General features: G+C 33.9%; 1 long non-coding RNA gene across 1 annotated transcript; it reads right to left on the bottom strand.

The window, feature by feature from the left end:
• Nucleotides 1-5,510: 5,510 nt before the first annotated feature.
• On the bottom strand, nt 5,511-17,998 carry LOC127174301 (uncharacterized). The gene is made up of 4 exons (XR_007828866.1): nt 17,800-17,998; nt 17,586-17,699; nt 10,745-10,852; nt 5,511-6,018 (listed from the first exon to the last, which is right to left on the bottom strand). It is a non-coding gene; the product is annotated as an uncharacterized LOC127174301 (long non-coding RNA).
• Nucleotides 17,999-21,398: the final 3,400 nt, after the last annotated feature.

The following is a 21,398-nucleotide window of genomic DNA, read 5'->3' as shown; positions in this document are numbered from 1 at the left end:
TTTTAAAATTGAGATTTATACATCATCTGAAAGCTGAATAAATAAGCTGATTGATGTATGGTTTGTTAGAATAGGACAATATTTGGTCGAGATACAACTAGGGGTTGTAGGGGTTGAGGGTGCAAACAAATCAAAATATTGAGAAAACTGCCTTTAAAGTTGTCCAAATAAAGTTCTTAACAATGTACATTACTAATCAAAAATTAAGTTTTCATATATTTACAGTAGGAATTTTACAAAATATCTTTATGGAACATGATCTTTATTTAATTTCCTAATGATTTTTGCCATAAATGAAAAATCAATAATTTTGACACATACAATGTATTTTTGGCTATAGCTACAAATATACCCCAGCGACTTAAGACTGGTTTTGTGGTCCAGGGTCACATACTTAAAAATCAGCATATTAGAATGATTTCTGAAGGATCATGTGACACCGAAGACTGAAATATTGATGTTGAAAATTCAGCTTTGATCACATTAATAAATTATATTTTAAAATATATTCACATAGAAAACAGCTATTTAAAACTGCAATAATGTTTCACAGTTTTACTGTTTTTACTGTATTTTTTGAACAAATAAATGTGACACTGGACCACAAAACCAGTCATAAGTAGCACGGGTATATTTGTAGCAATAGCCAACAATACATTGTGGGTCAAAATGATCGATTTTTCTTTTATGCCAAAAATCATTAGGACATTAAGATCATGTTCCATGAAGATGTTTTGTACATTTCTTACTGTAAATATATCAAAACTTTATTTTTTATTAGTTTCATGCATTGCTAAGAATTTTATTTGGAAAACTTTAATGGTGATTTTTTCAATATTTTGATTTTTTTGCACCCTCAGATTCCAGATTTTCAAATAGTTGTATCTCGGTTGTATATAGTTGTATATTGTCCTATTATAACAAACCATACATCAATGGAAAGCTTATTTATTCACCTTTCGGACAATGTACAAATCTCACTTTTAAAAATGCACACTTATGATTGGTTTTGTGGTCCAGGGTCACAAATCCAGCTTTGGTGAGCAGAAAAGACTTTTTTTCAGAGAAAAAAATCGTAATTATTAACTTGAATCCAAACTCTAAACCCTTTTATAGTAGCTATGTGCTAAATTAAATTAATAACGTGATTTTCAGCACTGTGTTTGTCAATTCTCCAGCAGCCAGACTAGTAGGTACCATTTTCACCTGAAAAAATAGTATTGATCAAATATAAGTGGCCCCGAGTTGCTTGTCAGCTCTTATTCTATTCTGTTCCGAGCTGTAGATGTGGGAGAAAGTCCACTTTGGAAGCATTTCGATGCTATTACTATAGAAACCAACACTGTAAACACTTAGTTTGATGAATATATCAGTTGCAAAATTAGTCTCAAAGATTTGAAAAACAGCTTTGAAAAACACAAGGGATTTGTCTGTCCTCCCTGCAGGCCGACTCATTGTTTCTGTCATCAGCTGAACTGATGTGTGTCATCCTGAAACTTACTAATAGATCTGAAGCTGTGGGAACTGGGAGCATGTGGCGCTCTGGTGTTCAGATTTAGGTTGAAAGACAAACTTTTTTGACAGTCAGTGGGTCATGATGCCTAAAACCAGCTGAAGAAGCTGCTGACAATCAGGTCCTGAAGTTTAGAGACTTTTGAAAGGGACAAAAACATTCTGTAAAAGCCTCTGATTCCCAGGTAACAATTTTAGGTAATAAAAAACGTTGTGGGAACATTATTTTGAAATGTTTCTAAACCGTTAAAATGTCCAGTGATTAGAACATTATTTAAAAGTTACAAAAACAATTTTGAAATTGTTTACCCAAAATATAACAGTTTAAATGTTACTTTTATATTCTTAGAACGTTCAAATGTTCAGTTTTCTTATTGCAATTAGAACATTAAAGGTAACAAAAAATGTTTCTTAGAACATTTATAAATTAAAACAAATTCTGAGAATGAGAATGAATAAAGTTTTATGAGAACACACATCAAACATTAATAAAGTTGTAAGAACATTCCATTTAACATTATATAACTTGTTGGCTGGGATGAGTTTCTGTCATCCACTGTTATGAACAGTATAGTATGATGATACAGATCATCCACAGTTCTTAACGCAAATGCATGCAAAACATTCAAATAAGCAAAGTGAGGCCAAAACGGCAAGCTATGAGCGGATGTATACGCCTGCCTCTTGAGATGTGTACAGAACATCCAAAGCCTAATTGACTCCAGGCACCCCAACACCACGTCACCCTCTTTTTTTGGCTGTTGGACTAAAAGCCTGGAGATAAACTCCAGAAATAGAGGAGAGAGAGAGAGAGAGAGAGAGAGAGAGAGAGAGAGAGTGAGTGAGTCATCCATATCAGCTGCACTTGTCCCTGGGTGAATGTTAGCCTTAATGCCTTCAGCACACACACGTGTAGCTAGAAAACACACACAAACACTTACTCAGATGATATGACTACGCCTGGTTAATAACAAAACTGAACCTCACTGTATGTCTGAAATCATGAGTGAAAATGCTTTTATGTATTAATTATTGTATAACAAAACAAAAAAATTCCATGATATTAATATACATGCTAATGGGCAAAGGCTCACTAAGGCTGCAGTCATTTGATTAAAAATACAGTAAAAACTGTATAAAATCAATTTCGTTAAAAAACTGAATCTTATTCAAGCGGCAACCTCCCGGTCTCCCTCTTGAAGCCAAGACGGAAGTGACTAAAACTGCAATTCATCGACTGACCGCTAGAGACTGGCTCCAAAAGGGAGTTAATCCCATAGACTCCCCATGTTAAAATGGCTAACTTTACAGCAAAAAAAAAATGTTTACAGCCTGGTACAAAAAGTGGTTTTGGGCTATATAGCTACTCTATAGCAACTCATCCGTTTAAATAATATTACGCCTTAAAGTTCTGCATAATTTAGGACGTGGCCACTTGAATGACAGGTGGATTGCCGCTGCTGTCACCACCGTCGCAATAGGCGGGCGTGGTTTCAGCAACCAGCTCCACCCACGTCCCACCTCTTTGCCCATTTTTGATTATCCAGGAGTGACGTGATTAAAAGATGGCGACGGCCTTACCCAGTAGAGTATATATTAATATAATAGATTTTTTGTTTAAATTGTTACTTAGCAATTAATACATAAATGGTGGTTGTTACAACTGTTTAAAATACGTTTCAGTTTTTTCAAGAAATTGATACTTTTTTTCATCAAAGATGCATTAAATTTATTGAAAGTGACAGTAAAGACATTTATAATATTACAAAAGATTTCCATTTCAAATAAATGCTGTTCTTTTAAACAAAGAATCCTGAAAAACAAAATGTATCATGGTTAAAATACAAAAATATTGGGCAACACAACTGTTTTTAACATTGATAATAATCAGAAATGTGTCTTGAGCAGCAAATCAGCATATTAGAATAATTTCTGAAAGATCACGTGACACTGAAGACTAGAATAATGGTGCTGAAAATTCAGCTTTGATCACAGGAATAAACTGCATTTTAATATATAGTCATATAGAAAACAGTTGTTTTAAATTGTAATATTTCACAATTTTTGCTGAAAAATAAAACGTATCACTGTTTTTTGGAAGTTCAAAATCGGGGCACCACAGCAATCCATTATATGGAGAAAAATGCTGAAATGTTTTCCTCAAAAAACAATTTCTTTATGACTGAAGAAAGAAAAACATGAACATCTTGGATGACAAGGGGGTGAGTACATTATCTGTAAATTGTTGTTCTGGAAGTGGACTTCTGCTTTAATTTTCTTCACTGTGGTGTTAAAAAGGTCACATTAGCAATTAAAGAAAAAAAAAAAAATGCTTAAGCAAAACATGTGTCTGAATAATTTCTGGTCCCAAATTTGTAACAATTTTACTGGTAGTCCACTTTGTAAAGAATTTTTGGGTATAATATGTGACAGTTTACCTTATTTTGCTCTCCTCACTTACAGAAATGAACTATAGTGTCCTGCACCCACTAGTAAAAAAATATCAAAAATTATATCTCGTGTCTGAATAATTTTTGGTTTCACTGTATGTAATGCTGTATATCTACAGTGGCATGTGAAAGTTTGGGAACCCCTTGCAGAATCTGTGAAAATGTGAATAATTTTAACAAAATAAGAGAGATCATACAAAATGCATGTTATTTTTTATTTAATACTGTGCTGAGTAAGATATTTTACATAAAATATGTTTACATATAGTCCACAAGAACCCTTGGTTCTTAATACTGTGTGGTTACCTGGATGATCTACGACTTTGTTTTTGTTTTGTGATGGTTGTTCATGAGTCCCTTGTTTCTTCTGAATGAAACTGAGCACTGTTCTTCAGAAAAATCCTGGAGGTCCTGCAGATTCTTCAGTTTTACAGCATCTGCTACATATTTGAACTCTTTCCAGCAGTGACTGTATGATTTTGAGATCCATCTTTTCACACTGAGGACAATTGAGGGACTCAAAAACAACTATTACAGAAGGTTCAAACATTCACTGATGCTCCAGAAGGAAACACGATGCATTAAGAGCCGGGGGTAAAAACTTTTTGAATTTGAAGATCAAGGTAAATTGTTCTTAATTTGTCTTCCAGGAAACATGTAATCTTCTGTTGCTTCCGAAGGACATTTTGTTGATATTTCAACAAAATAAGAAAACTTTGGACAACTTCATCCTGTTCAAAAGCTCTTAATGCATCGTGTTTCCTTCTGGAGCATCAGTCAATGTTTGAACCTTTTTTAATAGTTGTGTCTGAGTCCCTCAGTTGTCCTCAGTGTGAAAAGATGGATCTCAAAATCACACAGTCACTGCTGGAAAGGGTTCAAATATGCAAAACATGCTGGAAAACTGAAGAATCTGAAGGACCTGGAGGATTTTTCAAGAACAGTGCTCAGTTTAACTGCTAAGAACAAACAAGGGACTCATGAACAACCATCACAAAACAAACAAACAAACAAAACAAAACAAACAAAAAAACAGTCGTAGATCATCCAGGTAACCGTACAGTGTTAAGAACCAAGGGTTCCCAAACTTTTACATGGGGTTATTTTATTTTATTTTTTTTATTTTTTTTTTTTTTTACTATATGTAAACATGTAAAATATCTTACTCAGGACAGTATTAAATCTCTCTTATGTTGTAAAAATTATTCACATTTTCACAGATTCTGTAAGGAGTTCCCAAACTTTTGCATGCCGCTGTAAACACATATTTATAGCATTAGTACTCCAGTCTGTTTTAATCTTCATGCTGTAACTCTTACTGTATGTTCTCTGCAGTCAGATGAACTCTGTGGACAGATTGAACAGAACTTTGCCCCAGTGCATAAGATGATCCTGATGAAAAGTACAGTACGCTTGGCAAAGAGCTGCTGGCTTTGTCTGGGCTAAAGTTCAGCAGTGACCCACCATGTGTGAACGGATGACAGGACTTCAGGTCGTGACTCTCCAAACAACTCCTGCTCGCTCAATGTCAGTTCACTGATGCAGTCTGTCATTTTTTGTCTTCTAACCATTTTAAAAACTACTAGTAGGTTTATTTATTTAAAAAAAGCGAAGATTTTATAAGTGGTACCCACTCATCCCATACAGCAAAAAAAAGTCCAAAATATATTTTAAATATATGCTAAATATATTTTGTGAAACTGAAAATAGTTTCAGCACTGTTATTACGAGAAATAATTAGTGTAGTAAATCACATGATTTTCGGTACAGAAATGTTTGGGACAGTGTTTTGAGGCGTTCTCCAGTCATCCTGTGTTTTCTCATCGCAGCTCTCTCAGCTTTGCTTTGCTCACATCTTTCAGCTGCTGCTGCTGCTGGGTAAGAGCTTGTCGTGAGCTCTGGTGTCGCTGCACATTTACAGCTGACTTGCATGCTATCTGTGTCTCAGCGAGGACTGAAGTCTGGATTGTACACAATGTACTGAGGCACATTTTCCTGGCTGGGATTCAGCAGCAGTGGCCTGTGCGACTGGGACAGCATCTAACAGGACAAATCTCTACAAATAACCAGCGTAAACCAACAGATTAGCTGCAGAAATTACATCTGGATATCTCTGAACAGGACATGAGTAGTAGTAGTATATTTTTATTGAATGCCATGTCAGGATCTTAGTCTATTTTCATGGCAAAAACAACAATAAAAAAAAAAAAAAAAACAAGTGTAGCAAATATAATAAATATCAGCAGACAGACAAACACAAGTTATATACACAATACTTTTTACATTCTGAACAGGACATGAAAAGAGCCTGTTAGATATTTTGTGCTGAAATGCTGTATTATTGTCTTTGACCTTGCTGAATAAAACATTAAACTCAATGGCTGGAGCTGGAAGTCATTAGTTCTCTTTTATCAAAATGTTAAAATTAATATCATAAAATTAAGCGAGCATTTGGTTTGAGCATATGTTACCATTTCTAATGTAAAAACCTGGTGATTTATTAAGAAATATTTCATGTGTGCTAATTTATTGATCCTGCAATCATTTTGGTGCGAAAACCACAGCACGAATATCAAGAATAATGATTTCAATGAGTTCTGTGATGTTTTGTGTTATTAGTTATTTTGTCTCACTTAAAAAAACAGATACTGTTCGACAAAAGTACAGAAGTTCACTGAACAGTCTAAATAACATTTTAAACTGAACATTCTAATGTTCTTGGAATATTAAAAAGTAACACTTAAAATAACATAAAAATATGTTAAAAGTAAAATCAGTAGAATGTTTAACAATCATTTTAGTCACTTTTAAATATGTTCTAAAAATGTTCTAATCACAACAGGAAAACTGGAATTTTAATGTTCTTAGAATATTTAAAGGTAACATTTAAATAATGTTATATTTTGGGTCAAAAAAAAAAAGAAGTAAAATTATTAGAACTTTCAAAATTATTTTTGCAGCCTTTACATAATTTTCTAATCACAAGAAGAAAATCTGACGTTTTAACATTCCTAGATTATTAAAAAAATAAATTTAATAGAAGTAGTCATGAGAAGAAAACTTCAAACTTTCAAAACAATGTATTTTAACCTAAATTCATTAATCAACTTTTAAGTAATAATTTTTACTTTGTTTAAATAAGTTTAAAACTTTGTTTTAAATTTTCAAACTTATGGAAGCTTTTTCCACTACTAAATAGACAATAAAATGTTACACAAACGTTTTTAATTTCGCACAATTCTCACTTTTTTTCCTCAGAATTTTGAGTTTCTATCTCATAATTGTTACTTTTTCCTTGCAGTTTTGAGTTTATATCTCACAATTTTTTTAAAAAAGTCAGAATTGCAAGATGTAAACTCACAACTGCAAGAAAAAAGTCAGAATTTTGGCATAAACAGTCACAATTACCTTTTTTTTATTTTTTATTAAGTGGCAAATGTTATGTAAGTGATTAACTTCAGCTATTTATTTCCATCCATCTCAGGCATCCTTATTTTCTTGCCATTGTGTAAATCAAGTTATAATTAATGCATTTAAAATGCCTGAGTCTGACTAGAGCATATTTCTGAACATCTAAGATGCCCTTTTTATTTTATATGCCCAACACAAGCACTTTTTTTGCTGAAAGTTGTGCTGCATAATTAGAATGACCCTGTTGTTGAGTTATCAAATGCTTATTCTGCACATGGAGATGAAAACGGGCTTTATTGATCGTCTACCTCAGAAATAAAATTTGGAGCTAACCCAGCGTTCCTGCACTGCTCTGCTATCGGCACGGAGATCACAGCTCAGCAAATGAAACGCTGCCTCTCATCAGACAATCAGACGCTCAGAGGAGAGCGAGAGCTTAGCAGAAAGTCAGTGTTAGCACTGTCTCTGAACTACGATCAAGAGACTGTGTCCTCAGCAGAGAGAAGAGCATCCTACTCTTGTATGACCTGCTCTTTAACATTACTGAGAGCGAGGACATGCTCAATGCTTTAGGCATTAGCTCAGTGCATGTGTTTGTCAGTCAGGTAGTCCCCAGCTAACAAAATATGTTCCAAAAACATTCCTGTTAGGTTAATACAACGTTATTTCTGAATGTTCTCTAAAATGTCCAGTTCTTTTAAAAGAATGTTTAAAACACTTTTTTCTTAACGTAAAGGAGAAGTCCACTTCCAAATCAAAGATTCACATATAATATACTCACCCCCTTGTCATCCAAGATGTTCATTTTTCATGAGCTGAACTCAAAGATCTAAGACTTTTTCTAAGTACACAAAAGGCCTATTTCTCTCAAATATTGTTCACAAATTTGTCTAAATCTGTGTTAGTGAGCACTTCTCCTTTGCCGAGATAATTCATACACCACACAGGTGTGGCATATCAAGATGCTGATTAGACAGCATGATTATTGCACAGGTGTGCCTTAGGCTGGCCACAATAAAAGGCCACTCTAAAATGTGCACACAGCACAATGCCACAGATGTCGCAAGTTTTGAGGGAGCATGCAATTGGCATGCTGACTGCAGGAATGTCCACCAGAGCTGTTGCCCATGAATTGAATGTTAATTTCTCTATCATAAGCCGTCTCCAAAGGCATTTCAGAGAATTTGGCAGTACATCCAACCGGCCTCACAACCGCAGACCACGCATAACCACACCAGCCCAGGCCCTCCACATCCAGCATCTTCACCTCCAAAATCATCTGCATGCTCGTCGTCTTCATCGGGGTCTCGACCTGACTGCAGTTCGTGGCTGTAACCGACTCGAGTGGGCAAATGCTCCCATTCGATGGCATCTGGCACTTTGGAGAGGTGTTCTCTTCACAGATGAATCCCGGTTTTCACTGTACAGGGCAGATGGCAGACAGCGTGTATGGTGTTGTGTGGGTGAGCGGTTTGCTGATGTCAGCGTTGTGGATCGAGTGGCCCATGGTGGCGGTGGGGTTATGGTATGGGCAGGCGTATGTTATGGACAATGAACACAGGTGCATTTTATTGATGGAATTTTGAATGCACAGAGATACTGTGATGAGATCCTGAGGCCCATTGTTGTGCCATTCATCCACGACCATCACCTCATGTTGCAGCATGATAATGCATGGCCCCATGTTGCAAGGATCTGTACACAATTCCTTGCAGCTGAAAACATCCCAGTTCTTCATGGCCAGCATACTCACTGGACATGTCACCCATTGAGCATGTTTGGGATGCTCTGGGTCGGCGTATACGGCAGCGTGTTCCAGTTCCTGCCAATATCCAGCAACTTCGCACATCCATTAAAGCGGAGTGGACCAACATTGCACAGGCCACAATCAACAACCTGATCAGCTCTATAGGAAGGAGATGTGTTGCACTGTGTGAGACAAATTGTGGTCACACCAGTTACTGACCGGTTTTCGGACCCCCCCCAATACAGTAAAACCGCACATTTCAGAGTGGCCTTTTATTGTGGCCAGCCTAAGGCACACCTGTGCAATAATCATGCTGTCTAATCAGCATCTTGATATGCCACACCTGTGAGGTGGATGGATTATCTCGGCAAAGGAGAAGTGCTCACTAACACAGATTTAGACAGATTTGTGAACAACATTTGAGAGAAATAGGCCTTTTGTGTACATAGAAAAAATCTTAGATCTTTGAGTTCAGCTCATGAAAAATGGGGGCAAAAACAAAAGTGTTGCGTTTATAATTTTGGTCAGTGTAGTATTAACGTTTAAAAATATTTTGACAAACACAAACTAAAGTTTCAGAAAAACTTGTTCTTCTAATAACATTAATAGAACATTCATACAGTGTTATCTATTCTGTCTTTACAACTCTCTGAGAGTTTATCAGGATAATATACATGGAAAAGTTAATGTGTTCGGTCTTGACGGAATACGCTGCTGTGACAGAGCAGGCACCTAGACTTGCTACTGCCAATACATCCACAGGACATTTTGGTAAAATAACTGACAATTTGCAGATTTTGAAAGGGAGATGCAAACTTTTGACCTCAACTGCATCCTGTTTTGTTGATGTGATGCATGAAAGCTGCGTGGACAAACAGATGGCGGAGGTGTGGCCGAAGCACATGTTTGTTTTGGTCTGGGATGTGGTGTTTGTGTGTAAACTCTAGTGGCTGAAATCAATAGACTGCATAATGTTAAGAGAAACCATTGTTAGTTTAATATTCTTAGAATGTCCTTATGATGTTATTTGTACTTGAATGTTCTATGAAACATTTTTGCAACCTTTTGTAGTCATAGCTACAAAATTGTACAGTTTAATGGTTTTAGAATAGTAAAAATAAACGTTCAAATAACGTTATATTTTGGGCAAATATAAAATTAATGCAATGCTTAAGAAACATTATTATTAAGTTTAAATGTTATTCTAAAATGAATATTCTAATGTTCTTGGAATATTAAAAAGTAACATTTTAAATAACATATTTTTGGGTAAAAAATTAAATCAGTAGAATGTTTAAGTTTTAGTCACTTTTCAATAATGTTCTAATCACAACAGGGAAACTGGAATTTGAACGTTCTTGGAATATTAAAAAGTAACGTTTAAATAATGTTATATTTTTGGCCAAAAAAGTAAAATTATTAGAACTTTGAAAATTCTTTTTGTAGCTTTTATATAATGTTTTAATCACAAGAAGAAAACTTGACATTTTAACATTCCTAGAATATCAAAAATAAACTTTCAAATAACATATTTTGAGTAAAAATAAATTTAGTAGAGCTAATGAGAAGAAAACTGTGCATTTCAACATTTCAAAACAATGTTTTTATAAGCTAAATTCATTACCTGGGATACACCAGGTGTGATTTGGACTTCAAAGCATCTCTTGTAAGTCATGTCTTCTCTCTCTGGATGCTTCTGGCAGACGTTTGCTTTCATTTCATGGACTGGAGGCTGTGAAAATGTACTTGGGAAATCAGTTTGTAACAGGCTTAGCTACACTGAAAATGAACAAATTACTCTGAAATGGCAAACAACGAAGCGGCTAAATGAAAGCTTTCCATGAGGTGATGTTTTAATAGGTTGTGAGTGTCACAGGGGTTTAGCTAACCATAAAATTACTGATTCACAGAAATTGCATAACATACACATCACAGAATAAATAAGGTACAGCATATCACGCAAGTTGCTTATAAAACAATGAATCATGTTAATTACCCTACACACATTTAAAAAGGAAAATAAGCCATCATCCCTAATTGCAGCGTATAATTAGGATGATTATTTTTCTAAATGATACTTGGTTTTGGTCCAGAGTGTCAGTGCTGTCATCACTGTGTGTTAAAGATTGAGCCGGGAGCCAAATGCATGATCTCTCTTGCAAAACAGTGAAACATGTCCAGAACATGCTGAGGTAATGAAAATGAAGGTGTATCCGTGTATCAGCATGATCGCTCCAAATATAGCTTCAGCCAGCAGTGCCAGTGTTTCCATCTTCACATTCGACCAGAAATACCTGCTACGCAGGTGAAGTAATCTGATCGATAAAGATGAATTCTAACAGAAGAAACAGTGGCTGTTTAATACTTCATCAGTATTTAGCACAGTATTTAGCACTTTCAGTACAAATCTAATCTCTACAACAAGACGTATTTATTAGAAAAATTATAATAACATTTTTAAACGAATTTGTGTTTTTCCCCTAACATGTGAAACAGAATTTAAATAATAATGTTACATTTCTGTGCACATCATGTGACTATGACTTTAGACATTATATTAAATTATATGAGCAGTTAAAAAGAAATAAGAGGTAAAATTAACTACAGAGTAAAATATATATATATATATATAAAGACTTGTTTTCAGTTAATTAATCTTGATTATTATAGTATATAATATTATATTACATCACAATTCATCAATGTGGAAAGAAAGATAAAGTTTTGTATTGTTTTATGTCATTTGCCAACGTGAGGCTTGTTTTCATCTAATTAATCTTGAATAAAATATTAAATTATATTATTAATAATATATATTAAGATTTGTTTTCTGAGAACATCTTGAATAATTTATTATAAATTATTATTTTCTATTATATTATATTATATTTTATTCTATTATATTATAAGATATTAAGACTTTCAGATTTTCAGAACCAACCTTTAAACCAATATTTGCTAACCTTTCACTAAACTTGCTTTAATTTAAGATTAAAATAAGAAAAAAGATGTCAGTGGGGTAGAAAAAATTTATTATTTTAATTATTTTATGTTATTTTAATATGTAAATTATAATACATGTCATTAATTTAAGACTTGTTTTCAGTGAATAATATTGACTTAAGTATTATTATGTTATATTAAATAATATTATATTATATTAATTTTAAGACTTGTTTTCAGAAAATGTATCCTGAATAAAGTGTGTTTTTTTTTTTTTTTCATTTTCTTGTTTTAATCACAATTATTACCAAACATGCTTAATTTAAGCTTAAAAAAAAATAAAAAATGTAAGAAAAATAAGGTTTAAAATATATATTAAAAATCTTGAATAAATTATTATATTATATTATATTACGACAGAGCAAACCTTTAAACCATTTTTTACACCTTACTTAAACTCACTAAACTTGCTTTAATTTAGCTTACAAGAAAGCTTACAAATAAGTCAAAAAATGTCATTACATATACAAATATATAAATTAAGACTTGTTTTTAGCTAATTCATCTTGTAAATATAAAATATTATAATATATTATATTATATTATCAATTTTAAGACTTGTTTTCAGAAAGTGTGTGGGTTTTTTTTTTACCCAACTTCCTTTTTCCATTTTCGTTTTAACCACAATTATTACTAAACTTGCTTAATTTAAGCTTAAAACAAGGAAAATAACAAACAACAAACAACAATGTATCAATGGGGTAAGAACATAAGGTTTAAAATATATATTAAGATTTGTATTCTGAGAATATCTTGAATACATTATATTATATTATATTATATTATATTATATTATATTATATTATATTATATTATGACAGAACAAACCTTTAAACCATTTTTTAAACCTTACTTCTCACTAAACTTGCTTTAATTTAGCTTACAACAAGAATATAAGAAGAAGAAGAATATATATTAAGACCAAGTTTTTAGCTCATTCATCTTGTAAAGATAAAGTATTAGTATTATATTACACTATATTATATTATATTATGAAGATTTTTTAACCATAAATCTCACTACACATTTCATTTAAATTTAAAACAAGAAAAAAAGTCAGTAAAGGTATAAAAAAAAGTTTAATATAATATTTTATGTTATTTTAAAATGTAAGATATTACGACTTTTCAGAGAATGTATCTTAAAAAGATTTTCCCACTTTTGCTTTTCCTTTTCTTTCTTTTAACCATAAATCTCACTAAATTTGCTTTGATTTATACTTAAAGCAAGAAAAAACATTTTTGAAAATTGTATTGGAAAAATAGACTTATGTGTCATAAACAAGTCTTAAACAGTACAGTTTACCCCAAGATGTTTACCCAGCAGTAAATCTTTTTTCTCCATTCTCAAAGCGTTCTTTATTTATGGGAACTGTTCTTTTAATATCCCACTCAACGTTTTATTTCCTCTGCGTATTTTAATGTTTTACCGAAAAATGCCAGGAAGGTGCACAGAACAATCAGATGTCAAGTGAATCTGCATCAGCTGACTGATTATGTAGGTTCAGACCAAGCAGAGGTCATGTGCTCGTTCTGTTTCTGTGCATCCTATGTGTGAAGCAGAAAGCTGATTGCGTAATTGGAGTAACACGGGCAGTGGATTTTTGGAGCAGCTTGTGTGGCTCAAACCCTGATGAGTGAGTTATATAAGAGAGCAAAGGGATGAATTCAGGTCGTGAGACGGAGGCAGACCGAGCACTTGAGATCTAACGAGGCACCCTGAAGTGTCGCATGCGGAGAGCTTTTGGTAGTCTTGGTGAGGTAGGCTGGATTAACCCTAGACCTGGTCCCACCGGATTACGACGGTTCTGCTCTATTTCTGAGTACAGCGCGCTGGGCCAAAAATAAAACGCAATAACTGGCTTCTCACATGCCGCAATGTTGTGTTTTGGTGACGTCAGCGTAACTCTTTGCTTAGAGATAATGGCTTTGCGAAGGCCGTCCGACCCGAGCGACACAGCAGCGCCACCCAGCGGCCATCAGGTGAACCGCAGCTCAAATCTGTGAGTGTTTGCATGCCAACATGGTGGTTCAGATTGTAAATACAAGCAAAGCTTACAGCAAGAGTCTGTGTCTACATTTATGAAGGTCGGTCTTTGCATCAAAACATTAACACGTATACAGACAACACATCATACTTGCATATAATGAAGTGTGTGTGTGGAATCTTTACGTAACACACTGAGGCAAGGGAAATAAAAGAATAAGATAATATGTGTGCACATTTGTATAATATCATTAATAAATTAGATAAAATCTGATATATAATGATTTATATTTATTTATTTATTGACAACATTATATTAGATATTATGTGAAAGCTTCAAAAAAGTTTTAATATAATAAGTCAGATATATGATTTATTCTATTTTATTAATTTTTAATATAATTATTATATCTAAATATATATATATATTATGTAATTAATTATTAAACCTAATTATTAAAGCTGACAAATATATTTAAGACTCATATAAATGCCAGCTGATCCAAGATCAGGCATGTTACTTTTACAGATCTCATGTTTCATTCTATTGCCTCTATGTAAAGGAAAGAATGAAGCCCTTAAAACATTGTGTATTCTAGTACACATGCTGCATGTTAAAGGGCAAATGTAGACTGTAATGAAATGGTAATCACTGACAAAACACAGTCTGTACGACACTGACATCTACTGATGAGATCAGAACATGACATCCACCAGCAAACCCTCTCATTACGTTAATCTTGTCAGTTTTATTTTAACCTTGATTTAACCAGGCTTCTTTTTACAACACTGTCTTGGAAGAGTCTTAAGTAGCACAGGTATATTTGTAGCAGTAGCCAACAATACATTGTGTGGGTCACAATTATCAATTTTATGCCAAAAATCATTAGGATATTAAGTAAAGATCATGTTCCATGAAAATATTTTGTAAATTTACTACCGTAAATATATCAAAACTTAATTTTTGATTAGTAATATGCATTGCTAAGAACTTCATTTGGACAACTTTAAAGGTGATTTTCTCAGTATTTTGATTTTTTCACTAAATCAGTGCTCTGCTCATTACATTATATTGTTAATTATATCTTGATCACTCAGGTTAGTGCATTGTGCATTAAAGGAGAAGTTCACTTCCAGAACAAAAATGTAGTAACAGATAATTTACTCACACCCTTGTCATCCAAGATGTTTCTTGAGGAAAACATTTCAGCAATGTTCTTCATATAATGGACTTCAATGGTGCCCCTAAATCTGAACTTTCAAAAATGCAGTTTAAATGCAGCTTCAAATGTACGGTGAGAGCTCAACGCCCTGCAACTTAAGAAAACACATGCAAATTAAGTTCAAAACAAATTAAGAAAACATCTTCATCAGTTTGACAACACAGGCGCTGCAAATTCTCACAACACAACCAAACACAGAAACGCGCTGCAAATAGCACGGACCACAACAGAAATGTTTCAGGGGGACCTCAAAAAGTGACGAACCCAGCTGGGACCTGATTATTTGTTCAGTGGCTTTTGGTCAGAGTAGAGGTGTTGTCGGTGAACTAAAAGGTGAGTTTTTTGTTTATTTTAACATCCTGATCATAGGATTCATTGGTCTTTTGGATATTATTAGAGTAATCTGACGAATTACACACTTAACTGTGAAATGTTATTAACTTAATTGCAAATAAATAAATAAATAAATAAATAAATAAATAAATATAGGCAAATAAATATAACGTTCAAAGTTCACGAAAAAATTCTGCAATGGTTAAAATCAGGTCAAAATTCAGGGGGTCCCCCTGAAACATTTCCGTTGTGGTCCGTGTTATTTGCAGCGCGTTTCTGTGTTTGGTTGTGTTGTGAGAATTTGCAGTGTGTTTCCGTATTTGTGTTTGCGTTGCGAGGATTTGCAGCGCCTGTGTTGTCAAACTGATGAAGATGTTTTCTTAATTTGTTGTCGTTTTTTTCTGTTCCCATGTGCAGCGCGTTGAGCTCTCTCCGCCACCGTATAAATGGCTCTAAACAATCCCAGCCGAGGAAAAAGGGTCTTATCTAGCAAAACGATCGGTCATTTTCTAAACAAACTGACAGTTTATATAATTTCTGACCTCAAATGCTCATCATGTCTAGCTCTGCAATGTGTATGCGTAGTCTGTGTATTCCGGGTCAATGCAGTTAGGGTATGTCCAAAAACTCCCGTCTCGTTTTTTTCTTCAACGTCAAAATCGTCCTACATCGCTGTTTTTTTTTTTTTTTTTTTTTTGTAAAGGGAGTTTGACTCTTCTTTGCATGTTCACTTTGTAAACACTGGGTCAGGACTTCTGCAGCGATACAGGACGATTTTGAAGTTGGGGAATAGAAAGAGATGGGAGTTTTTCGACATACCCTAACTGTGTTGACCTTATTGAACCGGAAAAAAGTTCAAACAGACTTAAACGAGCGTTTGAGGTTGAAAAAAGTATATAAATTGTACATTTTTTTTTTTAGAAAATAACCAATCTTTTCACTAGATAAGACTGTTCTTTCTCAGCTGGGATCATTTAGAGCCCTTTGAAGCTGCACTGAAACTCCATTTTGGAAGTTCAAACTCACTGGCACCACAGAAGTCCACTATATAGAGAACATTCCTGAAATATTTCCCTCAATAAATAATTTCTTTACGACTAGAGAAAGACATGAACATCTTGGATGACAAGGGGGTGAATAAATTATCTGTAAATGTTTGCTCTGGAAGTGAACTTTTCTTTTAAAGATGGTCATTTTTAAAAATCCTACACAAACACAGTGACATTGCATACATGTACTGTATGTAAGTCTATAAGTGAGACTTATGGTTCATTATCGACTACAGGAAAATAACAACAAGAATAACAACATGCAGTAAACAGTAAAACAGTTTGCACTACAAACTAGTGTTCATAATTAAGATAATACATCAAAATAATATGGTAAGACACACCAATTTGCAATATCTAGCAGCAAAACGAGCTGTTCTGTACAGTTAAAAATGGATGAGATCGGAAGCCATACCCATACAATTTACAAATGGCTACACGCACTCATATGGGAAAAATAAGGTGGATACTATGCCATTCTATTTCTGAACACTTGATGATTAATTAAAATAACATTACAGTCACAATACAAAAAATACGTTCTGATTTTTTCATAGGCAAGGTTTCTGAACACATCAGTTTGCTTTCTCACCTCATTAGATATAAATATGCAACTTCACTGGCTAACCAGTGCATAAAAGCGACCAGCTGGATATGAACAAGTGCAAACAGAGAATAATGTGACATTAAACATTTGGGTGGGACTCGCGGGAGTTTTTGTAGCATTGTTTTTACCGTTTGAGGTGCTGCTAATCTGTGTCCTCTCAGCCTTAACAGCAAACATACTGATGTCCTTTCTCCACTAATGCAGCATCTAGTTAACAAATTAATTTATAATGATATGGAAACATGTAGCGTACTATATACACACCGCTTCGTCGTCGATGTTTTAAATCGGCAAGTATAGCTCCATCTTGGAACGGTGAATAAAATCGTTGAGTTTCAAGATGCCCCAACATTGAGCAGCCTCTGGAAATTAAAATTCCTAAAGAAATTGGATAAACTTTTACAGGTAGGAATGTGTTGGTTTGTGTTTTTAATATGTATAACTCAACATTAGGCTACAGGTTTTCAAGCTATAGTACCTTTTAAACGTCGTCTTATAAAATGGATAGTTCCGGTCCTTGATTCCGATTAACTGAGCTGTGTTCTGAGCTGTTGTAAATTACTCTACAAACATATACCTTTGTTTACGTTTGTGAGTTGCTCAACAACCACTTTGTTGTAACCACAACCGTTTCTGAGGAACTGCCAGTGTTGGGAAGGTTACTTTGGAAATGTAGCTTACAGATTACAAGTTATTTGATTTAAAATATAATAAGTAGTGTAACTTTTCAATTACTTTATTAAAATAATGTAACATTACTTTTAATTACATTTTGATTACATTTCTAAATTTCTAATATTTTCAACTGTTAATCATTTTGAAACATTTAAACCAGGCAGAGTTAGCCTTACAGTAGCACTCAACACTGATTACTGTCAGACTTTCAAAATCCTTTATCACTTGAATTAAGATTATAATAAGTAAGGGATAACATACATCTTTATTTTGCGATAACAACTGGTTGGATGTACATTATCTCACTTATTACACAGCTGCTTGATAGATTATTTAGATGTTTCATGTCAAAATTATTAGACATGAAACACTGATCTGAGTTGAAATATTTGAAGTTTCCATGAAGAAATCAGTTGCTAGCAAACGGCAAGTTCAAACTAGACATTTTAGGGCTACAGTGCAGTCATACCAGTTTTCTTACACAACATTTCACCACATAAATAATTAAGTAGTAGAACTAGTTTGTTAGTTATCTTATAATCCATTACAGTGTAAAAAAAAAAAAAAGCAGGAACTGTGTTTATATGAAACAATAGAGTAAGTCCACAATACCAGGATGACAGAATTAAGAAATTGTCTACATAATATTGAATTAAGCTTTAATATTTTATTAGCTAACCAAACGCAAAGCTTCCGCCAAGAAACATTATCAAGCATATAGCACTGACTTAAGTTGCCTCGAATGAGTCTGAGCTGTGTAATAATTTAATTTAAAGCACAACCACCACAAATTTAGACTTTTTTTTTTACTTATTTTTGGGGGCATTTTATGCCTTTTATTGTGATAGGACAGTAGAGAGATGACAGGAAAGACCTGGGAGGAGAGAGGGGAGCGGGATCTTGTGACGAGAATTGAACTTGGGTCACCGCGCTATATGTCATAACAAGATCATAACATAAATAACATCATAACAAGAAATAGTTTAATAGCTATGATACTGGGTTTGAAATCAAATGTTTTCATTGTTATGACAGAAACACTAGCATCTAACAATGCCTTGGAAAAAACAATCTTAAAAAATAAAGTTTTTGCATAAACCCAAATAGGAAATAAAACAGTTATCGAATAAGCATGTGTTCTATTCTGTGTCCTTAACTCCTGAAACACTGGTGTCTCATTTTAGAGCAGTCAGTGCAATTTATGAAAGAAGTCAATTAAATCTGTAAGTGGGGGTGGGGGTGTGAAAAAATTCAGATGTAATCCCCTTTGTAATCACTGGCATTTTTCAAAAGTAACTAATTTACTTACAAATTTTTTCTCAGTAACTGTAACTAATTACAATTACATTTATTTTGTAATTAAATTACGTAATTCTGTTACATGTAACTAGTTACTCCCCAACACTGGGAACTACATTGTTGGTTGAGGAATAATGTTTTTATTAATATCATTAATAAACACTTTATTTGCTCCGTTTTACATTGTGAAACCTAACTACATATATATATATATATATATAAACAATAAACCCTGTGAAGCTGTGGTTTACAGTGAATTTATAATAGCTAACAACACCCCTTAGCTGTTATAAATTCACTGTAAACCGTGGCTTGACAGGGCTTATTGCTTTATTAGCTAATGGCTTTGTCTTGTTGCACTGTGTTAGTTTAGCAAAACCGTATGCTTAAAGGGCACCTATTATGCCCCTTTTTACAAGATTTAATATTGGTCTTGGGTGTCCCCCAAGCTGCAACTTCCCGGAGCCAGTTGCACCAGTTAGATGTAAAAAAGTTGGGTGTAAGCCCTACGCTAGGCTTTGCATTGTCCAGCTTTACGATAAATATTACACCTGTTGCACCAACTAAAACTACAATCAGGCGCAACTATGCCGGACGTAGACTACTCCCGCAGTGATAGCTGAGACGACATCCACGCTCCAATGGCTACACATATTATTACAGAACTGAATTGCTCAAGACATCATAACAAGTGAAACCACTTTCCTGAGGTAAATGTGACTTTACGTGACAATTGTGCATTTTAGCCTTGTTGTTCTTTGGCTGAAAAAACATTTATAATTTGTATTTTGTGATAGAATTGACAGAATTTGAAAGCTGATCATTTATTTCTAATGAAAACTAGGCACAAAACTTACTGCGATTATTGGATGGCAGGCACGCTACAAATGATGAGTTTGCAATTTAAATGCAAAAAGTGCCCAACATAAGTGATTGGAATAAGCAACGTAATTAGCAGGTATTTTACACTCGTTCATGCACACACTTTGACAGTCAAAACTGTTATTCATTGATACTGTACGATAATCTGACAATAAATAACAACAATAATAATGCGTTTACCTTCGTGTCACACTTTAACTTGGAAGTCTTTACATACATGCTGTAGAACATAAGGCACAGTCAAAACTAATCAAGTCCAGTCTGGACTGTAAAAAACAATTTGTTGAGTCAACTTAAAATAATTTGTAACCTGGCTGCCTTAAAATTTTAAGTTCAGTCAACTCAAAAAAAGTTTATTCAACTTGAAATGTTAAATTATACGAAGAGACAACTTAGATATTTGAGTTGAATCAACTTAAAATTTTAAGGCAGCTGGGTTACTTATCTGTTAAGTTTAGCAAACACAAATATCTAAGTTGTTACTTAGTACAACTTAACATTTCAAGTTGACTAAACTTATTTTAGTTAACTGAACTTAAAATTTGAAGGCAGGAGGGTAACAAATTATTTTAAGCTGACTCAACAAATTGTGTTTTTTATTTTTACAGTGTGGACAGTTTAAAGATGTCAGTGATACACGGGGCAATTTTTTGAGCAATGTTGCTGGGCAGTGTTCAACAGGCAACCAGGTAAGACACAGGGCCCACTACCTGTCGAAAGTATCCAGATTTGTTGCCCATTCTTAATGGGAAAGTGCCCAAACAACATCGGTTGGCAAAATTGCCCCATGTATCATCACCTTAATGCGTTTAAAATGATCAACATGATCAAAACTTTGCTGTTAAACCCGTTGTTCACAATCTATTCCATGCCTTGTTATCTGATAGTTTAGACTAAAAAGTATTTTAGTATAATTGTACAAATGTCCAGTAAACATAATAATATTTTAGATATTGTTAGTAATCTTTTGAGATGAACACTTACTGGACTGAAGCAGCTTGGCCTGATTTGATTCTCCATGAATCATTTTTAGTAAAATCAGTGAGTCTGAAATATGATCATCAGGCTTTTGAGGAAGATTTTTTTCCAGAAGCTTTACTTTCACTGTTCCTCAGTGGAGGAATGATCTTTCCAAGCCTCTAAAACATCTCACATCTTTTGAGGAATGTTTATTTGTTCATCCCTCAGTCATCATTAGATTGCATTGCATTATATGTTTCG

The sequence above is a fragment of the Labeo rohita genome, chromosome 12 (genome assembly GCF_022985175.1).
Source record: "Labeo rohita strain BAU-BD-2019 chromosome 12, IGBB_LRoh.1.0, whole genome shotgun sequence".
Taxonomy (NCBI): Eukaryota; Metazoa; Chordata; class Actinopteri; order Cypriniformes; family Cyprinidae; genus Labeo; species Labeo rohita.
Note: the sequence above shows the minus strand (reverse complement) of the source record. Positions and strands in the feature narration are given on the sequence as shown.